This window comes from Marmota marmota, unplaced genomic scaffold (assembly GCF_001458135.2).
Source record: "Marmota marmota marmota unplaced genomic scaffold, marMar, whole genome shotgun sequence".
NCBI classification, from domain to species: Eukaryota; Metazoa; Chordata; class Mammalia; order Rodentia; family Sciuridae; genus Marmota; species Marmota marmota.
In genome coordinates, this window is record NW_026000016.1 from 16,766,587 (window position 1) to 16,779,591 (window position 13,005).

The following is a 13,005-nucleotide window of genomic DNA, read 5'->3' on the forward strand; positions in this document are numbered from 1 at the left end:
CCCCGCCGAAACAAACAACAGAAAAACCAAAACAAGGTAATGTAGTGCTATGTAAACAGAGCTTTAAGATTAGTACCCAGAAGATGGGGAGTAGATCAGTGACATACCCCATCCCTTGCTTAACATGTGTGAAGCCCTGAGCACACGTGCAGGTGCCCACACCCTCAGGATCACTATGGCTGTTGCTCTTGGCCAGTAGGGTGTTTGAGGCTCTGGGAGTGACTAGAATGGATCCATTGTGCTCCCTGTTGCTGTTGTCGTTCATCCTTTCTGGCCACAAGCTCTGATGACAGTGAGAAAACAAATTTGGAAAATTATCACAAGATCAAAGTGAAATGTGTGCCTCTGAAATAAGAGCACTCTGCAGGTTGGAGGGCCAAGGAACTGGAAATCTTCTTCAACATTTCCATTTCATAGAGGTCAAAGATTCTCAGGCCACCTCAAGGGTATTGCCTGGTCCTCATAAAGTTCCCCTGAGCGTTTTTTTTTTTTTTTGTACCAGACATTGAACCCAGAGGCACTTAACCACTAGACCACATTTCCAGCCCTTTTTGTTTTTATTTTGAGACGGAGTCTCACTAAGTTGCTTAGGGCCTTGCTAAGTTGAGAGTTGAGGAGTCAGATCATCAAAGGATATAAATAAATCTAGTTTCCAGTCCCAAATGAGTTACTATTAAGTCACTTGAGCTCACAACCCGATTAATTTGTAAAATAGTTTCATTTTGTTTGGTATAGGGGTTGAACCCAAGGGTGCTCTACCACTGAAATACATCCCAGCTATTTATTTATTTAGAGACAGGGTCTTGGTTAATTGCTGAGGGTCTTACTAAGTTTCAAACTTGAAATCCTTCTGCCTCAGCCTCTGGAGTCATTGGGATTACAGGCATCTCCACTTATTTGGCTTGAAATAATTTTAATGCTGGAAATTTTTCTATCCTGCTCCCCCAAACAAACAAACAAATAAGCAAAAAACCCACTTACTGAGTCATTGAAATATTTATGTCCCATCAGTGAATTACATGTGACTTACCAAGACTTCTAATGGATTTGTCACTTGTTGTTAATCTGATTAGATAAACATGTTGTCACTAATATACTGGATTGATATTATTATTTGGGATTTCCAGATTTTTTTTTTATTCTATGACAGAGGGTGGGAGAGTTAGCATAGCCTCAGAGAAAGTATATTAATATGTATAATTATCTGTCCCATATAAATGTGTTATGGTTTACATATGAGGTGTCCCATCAGTCATGTTAATATTCTCCAGCAGAAGCCAGGTGTGTGGGAAACCATGCAATCTTCAGTGACTTGGAAGCCTGTGACAGGAGGGTCCCGAGTTTGAGACTAGCCTCATCAAATTAACAAGACACCGTCTTAAGATAAAAATTAAAGAGGGCTGGGGATATGCTCAGTTGTAGAGTACCCCTGGGTCCAATCCCCAGTACCTAAATAAATAATAATAATAAAAAATCTCCTGCAGATGTCTTACATCTGGCAGAAGCACTTTCTATGGGGCTACTGCTTGTTTGAGCTTCCGCTAGTCACCTTAGCATCATACTAGAGGCAGCATCTTGCAGGTTCCTTGACAGTAAATCAAATCCATATAAGGGGAAAATGTTTTTCTGCCAATAACATTTCCCTTATCTAACTTCATATTTCATGCCTTCTCAACTTCCTAATTTTATGTTTCATATATCCCTCTCAACCAGCACATTCAGAATCCTGGCCCAGGTGTTCTCTCCTGTCTCCTGGGGGTACATGTTGTTGGCTAGCTCCTGCAGCTCCCTTGGATGGAGGATATACCCTACCTCTCCTACTGGCCATTTGCTAATGACCAAATTTAGGTCACAGTTAACTCAGCTGGGCTGTGTTGTAACCTAGACCTAGTTGTCAGCATAATGGCCAGGAAGAGAGTTGGAGTATATCCTAAGCAGGGATATATGTTGTCTTCTAAGGCAAACATTACTGTTTGGTTTTCAGGCAAGAGGCGAGTTCAAACCTTTACCTGTAAAGAGCAGACTAGATTTTTCAAGGGAACCTCAGGGTTCAGGATTTTCAAGTGCATTGACCCAATTATATCCCAGCCCAAATCTCAGATTCTAATAATTCTCAACCAGGGTCTTGATGTTGGCAAAACACATGAGGCTTAGATTGATAGTTCAGTCTTCTCTGGAGTTGGAGGATATAGGAGTCTCTGCCAAAGAGGTCCTCTGGATTTCATACTTTGTGATACTTTCATACTTAGTGATGAATCACTTTCAGCATTTCATTTGTTTTCTGGGAAGCATTGATATCCCCCAGCAAAAGATGTGAAATTCCATAGTCCTTATAATAATTATTGTTTACTCTTTCGTTCTCAAACCACAGTGCACTCACTTCTAGTATTTACCGTCCAGTTCACCAGTACTCCCACAGCAGAGGAATGACGACGTGCTTCAGTCCTGGACGGGGGATCCAGGCAGTGAAAGCCTGCATTCATCCGCCTTCATCATCTTTATTATCATCACTTAAGTTTTATGTGTAAAGTCATCCAGCTGACATTCACGGAGCATATATACATGTTAGGCTCTGGGTTGGTTAGTCCACTTTCTTATTTAATCCTTTTTTGGGGAAAAAGACAACTGAAGCTCAGAGAGTTGAAGTAACTTTCTCAGAATCACACAGCTGGTGAGATTTGAGCTTATGACCATATGCCACCAGAACCCATTATGATGTAATGCTTTCCATTCTAGAATTTAAAACTAACTCAAAATAGAACCTTTGCTGTCATAGGGAAAACACTTCCTGAAACATTCCCCCTAGCTGCTCCAGAGTTAGGGCTGAACAAGCACAGAACCTCTATTCTTTCTGCTGAAGGTATTCCCCAGTGCTGATCCGGACTACTTGCTTTATATTCCCCCAAATACAAAGAGCTCAGCTCCAACCACTGTTCTCATATTACAACCCTTGGAACTCAAGGTGGAGTGGCTCAGACTGTGGCTGAGCAGTCTGTTTCCAGATCCTTTGTGCCAGGAGAAGTGAGCTGTGACCCTGCTCCACAGCTCCCACCATCCACTGCCAGAAAGCCTTGCTCCTCCCCCTTTCCTGACTCAACCTCTTGGGTGCTAGGGTTTGACCCTCTACCCCACACCACCCACCTGGGATGAGATGTGCTGGCATCAGGAGGCATTCCAGGATTTACTAATCCCTTAGACACAGAGTGTAGCAAGAGAAAAATAAATAAATAAATCTACAGTGAAGAGTGAGGGAGTCTGGAAAGAGGCATTCCTGGAAGCAGCCAGGAAGGGAAAAAATCAAGCCTGTTTTTCCAACAGCCAGAGGCATTTCTTGTTTTCAGCATCTGCAGCAAGCAGGGTCTGCCTGACCCTCAGGGAAGCTGGGAGTGGTCCTTTTGTCAACCAAGACCTTGTGAAAGGGAATATCTTTTCTCCTAAAATATTTCCTGTATTTACAGTGTTGCCAGGTACACACTTATGTTTAACATTGAATGTGTCCAGGGGCTCAGTAAATATGCATGGATTTGGCTGATTTTCAACCAAAACTTAGAATTGTGGAAGATACAAAGATGTACTTGTTAGGAGGACCTCCCCACATTGGGAAGGTGAGAGTGCATCACTTCCTCTCTGTTCTCAATTGTGCATCAACTGGGCTGTTTGTTTCCAAGGCTCAGGAGCACTTTTTAGGCCAAGAGAACAGCTGGGAGTGAATGTTCTTCTGGTGGGTGAAGATTATTATAGAATGATTCACATCATGGAATAGGATGAAATTAAAACCACTCAAGGACTGCCAGTCCAGCTTTAAATTTATATTATTATTACTATTATTATTATTATTATTTTGGTACTGAGGATTGAACCCAGGGGTGCTTGACCATTGAGCCACATCCCCAGCCCTTTATACTCTTTGAGACATGGTCTCGCTAAGTCACTCAGTGCCTTGCTAAATTGCTGAGGCTGGCTTTGAACTTGTGATCTTCCTGCATCAGCCTCCTGAGCCGCTGGGATTACAGATGTGAGCCACTGCACCCAGCTGAGTTTATCTCTTTAAAATATTGGCTTTGCTTTATATTTTTTTTTTAGCAAGAAAATTACTAAAGCAATTTACTTTGGAGTGATACATTAATTAGAACTTTGAATTACCTTGATACTTGATGGAGCTATTTACTAACAATGACAAGTTACAGTACTGAAGTACGTGAATACTAAGCTCCTCTTTGCATATACACACATCTATAAAATTTGGTCAGGCAGAGGACCTGGACTCTGTCACCCTCTGCTGTTCCATATGTTAGACACATGAAATTACTGTGAATCAGTTTAAGAGAGTCAATTTTCCAAATTTACCACACACAACAAACCAGCACATTTACTGAATTTCCTGGTTGTGGTTTTAATACATTGACATAAATGTTCAATTTCATTTACTTATGATGAAATTCTAAACATAAAATTTAACACATAAAAATTGCCCTTGGGCTGGGGTTTGTAACTCAGTGATAACAGTGCTTGCTTATCATGAATAAGGCCCTGGGTTCCATCCCCAGCACCTTAAAAAAAAAAAAAAGAAAGAAAAAAATCCCTGAATATTGCTAAAAATTCTAAACAGAAATCTACATAAAATAAATCATTTTCACTACATTTTCACCCTGAATTTTTGCATTCCCTATGATGGTATTAATTCCAGATATCTTATTTCTTCTATTTATTTTTTAAATATGTATTTATTTTAGTTGTAAATGTTTCTTTATTTTATTTACATGTGGTGCTGAGAATTGAACCCAGGGCCTCACACATGCTAGGCAAGCGCTCTACCACTGAGCCACAACCCCAGCTCCTAGATATCTCTTATTTCTTTTGGACTTTAAAAAATGTTATTTTCATTGGGGGTATAGCTCAATGGTAGAACATTGCTTAGCATGTTTTTACTTGTTTATTTCTTTTCAGAGCATAAACATTTTATATTATTTTGTCAATTTCTCAAAATGATAGGCTAGTCCTATACTTTAAATTTTTTCCAACAATACGAAACTTAAAGTTAGATAACTTTAAACAAATAATATGTTCAAAGTAAAGTTTGAAAAACACTTTAATCATTTTAATTAGACTTAATTAAATCCATTAAGCTTTAATCTCATTCAAAGTCATTCTAAGAAAAATTTAAATTAATCAAATTTCAATTTTAAATAAGTTAAATTCAATGAGTTAAAATTAAAATCAAAGAAAAAAAAAAGAATTTTCAAAAACCACTTATAAAGCACTGAATTTGTCTGGATGGAGTGGCATCTGCCTGTAATACCAGCAACTAGGGAGGCTTGAGGCAGGAGGATAACAAGTTCAAGGTCAACCTCAGTAATTTATTGAGGCCATGTCTCAGAGAGAGAGAGAGAGAGAGAGAGAGAAGGCTGGGGCTACAGCTCAGTGGTAAAATGCCCCTTAGTATAATACCAGGAATAAATAAATAAATAAAGCACTGAAACTTGGTTTCAAAAAGAGAAGAATGTGAAATTATCCTGCCCAGTCAGTAATATAAGGATTTTAATGAGTCAGAAAAAAGTATTTGAAAAGGCATGAAGGAAAAGATTATAATAATAAATTCAATGAGTTGCAACTCAAATTTGAAAAGTTATATCTATAAACATATGATTATCAGAGGAACTGTATAAAGTTAATGAGTAAAACCTGTCGCACACTCAAAACCTGCTTAAATATTGGCAAAGCAGAAAGTATAATAAAAATGAATTAAGAAAAATAACAAACTGAACATTTTCTATCTGAACTGCTTAATTTACAATGTATGTTAAAATTTCCTCAAGAAATTCCTATCATAACCTTTAACCAAAACAGGCAAGAGATAAAGCCATTTTTTTTTTTTTGGTAAATGAACATACCTAATAAATTGACCCAGATGATCTTCCTGCATACCTTCATTTTTGGATTATGATTGGAAGTGTTTTAGCATTTCCTTTGTACAATAAGCCTCCTGGCTGCTCACTTAATACAGACCGTGTTGTGGTTTGTATGTGAGGTGTCCCCCAAAAGCTCATGTGTGAGACAATGCGAAAGTGTTCAGAGAAGAAATAGCTGGTTGTGAGAGCCTGAACCCAGTCAGTGAATTAATCACCTGATGGGATTCATTGAGTGGTAATTGAAGGCAGGTGGAGTGTGGCTAGAGGAGGTGGGGCATTGGGGGTGTGGCTTTGGGGTGTATATTTGTATCTGGCTGGTGACCTCTCTTTCTGCTTCCTGACCACCGATAATCTGTTTCCCTCCATTACAATTCTTTGCCATAATGTTTTGCCTCATCTCGAGTCCCAAGGAGTGAAGCCTGCTGATCTGTGGATTGAGACCTCTGAAACCATGAGCCCCCAAACAAACTTTTTCTCCTCTAAATTTGTTCTGGTTGGGTCTTTTAGTCACAGCAGTGAAAAAGTTGACTAAAACAGACCCTTTATATGAGTGTAGTATTTTATGGCTTAAATTCTTTTTTTTTTTTCCCAAACATTATCTCAGTCAACCCACAGTTTCTGTGAGGTTGTGCTTTTATCCTGTTTCACACAGGGGAATTATCTCAAAGAACACAAATAATCCTCCAAAGACACCCACTTAAGAATGTTAGAGACACCAAGAGCTAGCATTTTTTCAGCTATAATAAAATGTGTATTTACTAGCTTCTGCGATCTGATACTTAATCACTTTATCTAACCCAGGAATTTCCATGTAGTAGTACTTCAAAACTTCTCGTGGGTCCTTGCTATTTGGCATTTTTGTTTTGTTTTATTTATGTGGTACTAGGGACTAAACCCAGGGGCCCTCTACCACTGAGGCCCTCTCCAGTCCTTTTTATTTTATTTTTGAGATTAAAGTCTGGCTAAGTTGCTGAGGCTGACCTCAAATTTGGATCCTCCTGCTTCCACCTCTTGGGTTGCTGGGATTACAGGCATAATCCCAGTGTCCAGGGGCTTCAGTGCCTTTGGGATTTTTGATAGAATTTTGTACGAGTCAGTCTGTATTGACAGCCACTCTGTACCAGTCACAGTGCGAGGTGCTCCTGTGCATCATCCACACCCAAGTCTCAACCATCACCTCAACCATCACCTCCTCACCGATGGACCCCAAATCTATATCTCCAGCTCAGGCCTCTCTCATTGCCATACTCCTGCTAAAGGTGGAGATAGTCAAAACAAACTCTACAGCTCTCTGTCCCCCTTGGGATGTCAAAACACTTGTCTCTGTGTACCCTATACAGAATCTGCAAGCTCCAAAAGGAACATAGCAGCATATTTTTCATCCTTGAATGTCCCTTGAATGTCCCTCCATCCCTGAGAGAAGTGATTTACAGACAGTTGTTGCTCCGTATTTATTGGCTTCAGGGTATGCTTCCATTTGTCTAAATCAAGCCAAGGAAGAAATGACATTAGTAGCTTTGACCACTAGATGTCGTACCACACTTGGTGGTCAGCAGAGAATTCCTGATCTGTTATTCCAAATTTCATTCCAGATTTTAGTATGAAAGAAAGCAAATCTCGGCTAACCGTAGTCACTAATCACAACCATATGAAGTATCAACCGGGCTTTTTTTGGGGGGGCGGTATTGGTGTCCACTTTCAATTACTCATTTCCTTGGGAAGAGAGAATGTCTGGAGATAATGTGTACATCATTTGTGGTTGACTTTGGGGTTTATCATATAATATCCTCCTTGCCTATTTGCCTTTTTTGTTCTCTCTGTTTATATTAATTTGCATTTCTAAGTACTGTGTGAGATAAACTCTGTAAAGTGAGGTAGAGGGCTAGCCTGAAATTAATAATATTATTAAGCAAAATTTTGATGATGCCATCCTCGGATTTAAACCCTTCCAAGGATTCCCATTGCTTATATTTTTACACGTTAATTAAATATTTAGAGAGTGGATCTTCTTTTGGGGGGAGTACTACCAGGGATTAAACCTAGGGGTGCTTAACCACTGAGCAATATCCCTAGCTCACTTTTTGTTTATTCTTTTGAGACAGGGTCTCTCTAAATTGCTTAAGACCTTGCTGTGTTGATGAGACTGGCTTTGAACTTGCATCCTCCTGCCTCAGACTCCTGAGCAGCGGGCATTACAGGCGCATGGTGCGGTACCAGGCAGAGATGGGGTCTTGAACGTGGCTTATGTAGTCCTGCCTGCTTGTTTACCTGCTCAGCTCATCACCTCCTCAGAAACCTCAACTTCTCTAGCTCTTTCAGCATCACCTGACAACTCTGAATGCACTCTACTCTCCACCTCTTTATCCAAGTAATTTGTAAGAGTTCTTTGGACCTCAATTTCAAAGCCTGCAGGAAGATTTTCATAAGTTCCCACTGTATTAGTGTCCTATGGCTGCTGTGACAAGTTACCCCATGTTAGTGATATAAAACAACACATTTGTTCTCTACTTTCTTGTTGCCATGCCCTGAGCTGTTTTTCTCTGCTACACCCTTCCACCATGATGGGCCCAGAGCAATGCAGTCAGCCATGGCTGACTCAGTATGGACTGAGACATCTGAAACTGTGAACCAAATATACTTTTCCTTCTCTAATTGTTGTTGTCAGGTTTTTTGGTCACAGTGCAAAAAAAATTAAAAAAGAATAAAACAGCCTCCTACGTTATGGACTTTCCTATTCTTGAAAGTTTTCATATCAAACATTCTCTTCGTGTTTAGTCTCTATCTCAATACCATCTTTGTGTCTTCTACAAAACTCTATTGCATACACACTTGTAATTTTTTATTTGGTCTAATTAGTTATACATGACAGTAGAATGCATTTTGACATATTATTCACAAATGGAGCACAATTTCTCATGCCTTTGGCCATACATGGTGCAGAGTCACTCCAGTAGTGTAATCATACGTGTACATAGGGCAATAATGTCTATCTCATTCTACCATCCTTCTCATTCTCACAGCCCCACCCCTCCCCTTACTCCCCTCTACACAAACCAAAGTTGCTTCTTTCTTCCCTATCCCCTTGTCCCACTATGGGTTAGCATCCACTTATCAGAGAAAACATTCGGCTTTTGTTTTTTTGGGATTGGCTTATTTCACTTAGCATGATATTCTCTAATTCCATCCATTTACCTGCAAATGCCATCATTTCATTCTTCTTTAAGGCTGAGTAATATTCCTTTGTATACATTTGCCATGTTATTTGTTTCTACTTTTTTAAATTGGAATGGAATTTCCCAAAAAAGCTTAATTATGTTTACAATAACATTCTCAGCAAAAAATTAAACCAATAAGTATCTGTAGTATGAATTAAAAAATTAATTATTTGCTGACATATCTGGAGATTAAAAGTCTAAATGGGTCTCACTGAGCTGGTTATGGTGGCTAATGCCTGTAATCCCAGCAACTCTGGAGGCTAAGGCAGGATGATTGCAAGTTGGAGGCCAACCTTAGCAATTTAGCAAGGCCTTGTCTCAAAAAAATAAAATAAAATAAAAAGGGATAGGGATATAGTTCAGTGCAAAGCACCCTGGGTTCAATCCCCAGGACCAAAATACTACTACTACTACTACTACTACTACTACTACTACTACTACTAAAAACACCTTAGGGGAAAAAAAATAAATGGATCTGATTAGGTAAAATAAAGGTGTCAGCAGGGCAACATTCTTTCTAAAGACTCTAGGGGAGACTCTGCTTTCTTTTTTTTTTATCTTCAAGATCAGCAGTCACCATCACTCCAACCTGACTTCTACTAATTTCTTATATTTACATTTGTTCAAATAATGAGACTCTATCCCTGAGCTTGTGTGTTTCACAAGGCTGCAGATTCTAATTTTCTTATTATTGTATCTTCACCCTCTAGCACTTTTCTCAAATAAATGCCAAGTATGGGATTGGTTAGTGGGAGATACATGGTAGTTGTGACAGCTTCTTCTAAAAAAAAAAAAAAAAATCCAGTTTATCCTTTTGATTCCGCTTCCTCCCCATTTCTCAGTTTAGTGAAATCCCCCAAATCCTACTTACCATGTTGGGGAGCCTTAGTTTTGCAATTCTCTGGAAAACTTAGTTGCTCTCTCCTACAGGTCTGACTATAGGTCTGACTGGCTCCTCTACTTCTTATCTGCCGATCCTGGTGCAGTAAATTAAACTTTGACAGTTTTCATTTTTTCATCCACAGGGTGGAAATGTAATATGTAATGGGATTGTACTGAAGACCAAATGAGCTATTAATGGGTAAATTGTATAACACCAGACTAGCCTGTCATACATATTAATATGTCAATACTTGTAATGTCTTTCTCCTGGATAGTGTGTTGCTCTTTTTATTCCCTGGCTTCAGAACATGGATTTGTGAGCCAGGCATGATGGCGCACACTTGTAATCCCAGCAGTTTGGGAGGCGGAGGCAGGAGGATTGCAGGTTCAAAGCCAACCTCAGCAACTTAGTGAGGCCCTAAGCAACTTAGTGAGACTCTGCTTCAAAATAAAAAGTAAAAAGGGCTGGGATGTGATTAACATCCAACCATAAATCTTTGGCATTGGACTGAACATCTGTCCCCAGTGAAGTGAGAGGGGTAGGAACTAATATTTAGCAACCATTGTAAACCTCCCTGTCTGGGTACTTTTATAATCATTAATTCATTTAATCTTCACATGACTACTGGGAGGAAAGTTGGAAAGTTGTGATTTCTATAACAAGCCAAGACTCATAGAAATTTTGTATGTGCACAAAGGCACACATCTTGATAATGAAAAATATAGTATTAAACCTCGGCCATAAAAGGACAGTTTAATCTCTTGTTACTAACTATTGTGTCTCTCTGAATCTGAGCCTATTTTAACAATAGAACAACAGATCCTTTCAAATAAACAAAAAGGATCTAGCAGCCTATATGAGAATATGCATAGATAGGATTGGTAAAATGACTTTTTAAAAAAGATTTTCAAGATTGCCATAAATTGCATTTCTAAAGTAACATTTTTATTCTCCAAAATTTGAGAATATTGTCTCATTGTCAGTTTCAGAAAGGGAAGACTTCCAGCCATTTATTTACATTAGACTAAATCTAAAATATACTGACTTTACAACATTATAGAATAATACAAAGCTTTTAGAAAGCTTAACTTCTGGCTTATCAGGCCTATCAGGAGACCTCTGAGCTCACCCTTCAGTATTATTAATATGATTCCTCCATGTTTCCTGGCACTTGCTATGTCCTTTAGTGTCTTTGCTGTGTTCTCCTGTGGGTTCCATGTATAAGGTCTTAACTGCATCAGGAAAACGAACCTCATGAGGAGCTAATAACCAGATGCGTTGGCAGCCTAAGATGCCTGTTAATTCAGTGTGGTTTTAAACTTGAGACATGAATCATTTTTAAGATTTTTATTAAAAAGAAACAAAATAGAAAGGAGAGATAAACCCACAAGCTGGGAAAAATTATTGCCACAAATGCTAACAGACTTCACATATAAAGAGCCTGAATATATTTATAAGAAAGCTATTAATACTCCATACAAATTCTAAGCATATAAAATGTTATTCACAGATGAGGGAATAAAATATTTTATAGACAAGAAAATACACTCAACTTTATTAACAATATAACAGTGAATAGGAAGATTTAATATTTGACAAATGAATAAATATTGCCTTCATCAATCCCATAACTTGGCTAGGTTTTTGGGAACAGAAAGGGGGCATTCAGGGACATTGTGTTTTATTGTATCCCTTTATTTGTATCACACTTAAAGGGGGATACACCCACTCTCAGAGCCTCCAGGAAGAACTAACCTTCCAACACCTTGATTTTGAACTTCTAACCTCCAGAATTATGAAATAATTAATTTCCATGGTTAAGGCCACCCAGTCTGTGGCACTCTGTTACAACAGCCCTAGGACATTAATATACCTACAGTTTATTGGCTTGATTGAATAAGAAAAATGCCATATTATCAGACTTGAAAATGTTAATTTAAAAAATATAAACTGCACACCTGTTATATGGCAGGTGTTGAACCTGGTAATGGAGATACAAGAAGTAATAAGACATATTTGATGGGAAGGGAATGGAGTGAGGTATAGAAAGAGATAGCAGAAGTGGTTAGAGGCCAGATCTTGAATGGCCTTGAACCGTGTTTAACAGTCTGAAGTGGATCCCTGAGCAATTTATGGGTCCTTGGAAGTTGCAGGCAAGGAAAAAATGCAATTGAAATTATATTTGGGAGGGATCATTATGGGTGACTAAGGAATTAATCTGTTAATATAAAGTGAAAAATTAGGGGTAGGGGACCAGGTAGGAAGTTGCTGAAGTAATTTGAGTGGCAAATGATGGTGGTATGAATTGGTTAACAGGGAAAAGGTGAAGTGGGGAGTTTGGAGAAATATTGAGGAATTTGAATCAATCGAAGCTGGTGATTAAAAGCTTGGGAGATGGAGAAAAAATGAGGAATGGAGAAAGATTTGGACATTTCTAGCCTCAAGAATTGGGTTGACATAAATCAGTTGTGTTCTTCTACATCAGTGATGAATCACCTGAAAGAGAAATTAGGAAATCCATCCCATTCACAATAACCTTGTGAAAAAACCCAAAAATATTTGGGAATCAGTCTAACAAAATAGGTAAAATGAAACTACAAACCTCTCAATGAAAACTACAGAACACTATTACTCAGCCATAAAATAATGACTTTATGACTTTTGCTGGTAAATGGATGAATCTTGAGACCATCATGCTAACTGAAATAAGAAAATCACAAAAAAACAAAAGTCCAATATTCTCTCTGTTATGTGGGTGTTAACACATGATAAGGGGAAGGGGAGGGAAGCATAGAGGTACTTTTGATTAGACAAAGGGGAATGAAGGGAAGGAAGGGAGGATGGAAATAGGAAAGACACTAGAATGAATTGGACATAACTTTCCTATAGTCATATATGAATACAAGACCAGTGAAACTTCACAACCAGAAGAATGGGAAATGGTACTCCATGTATGTATAATATGTCAACATACACTCTATTGTTATGTATAACTAAA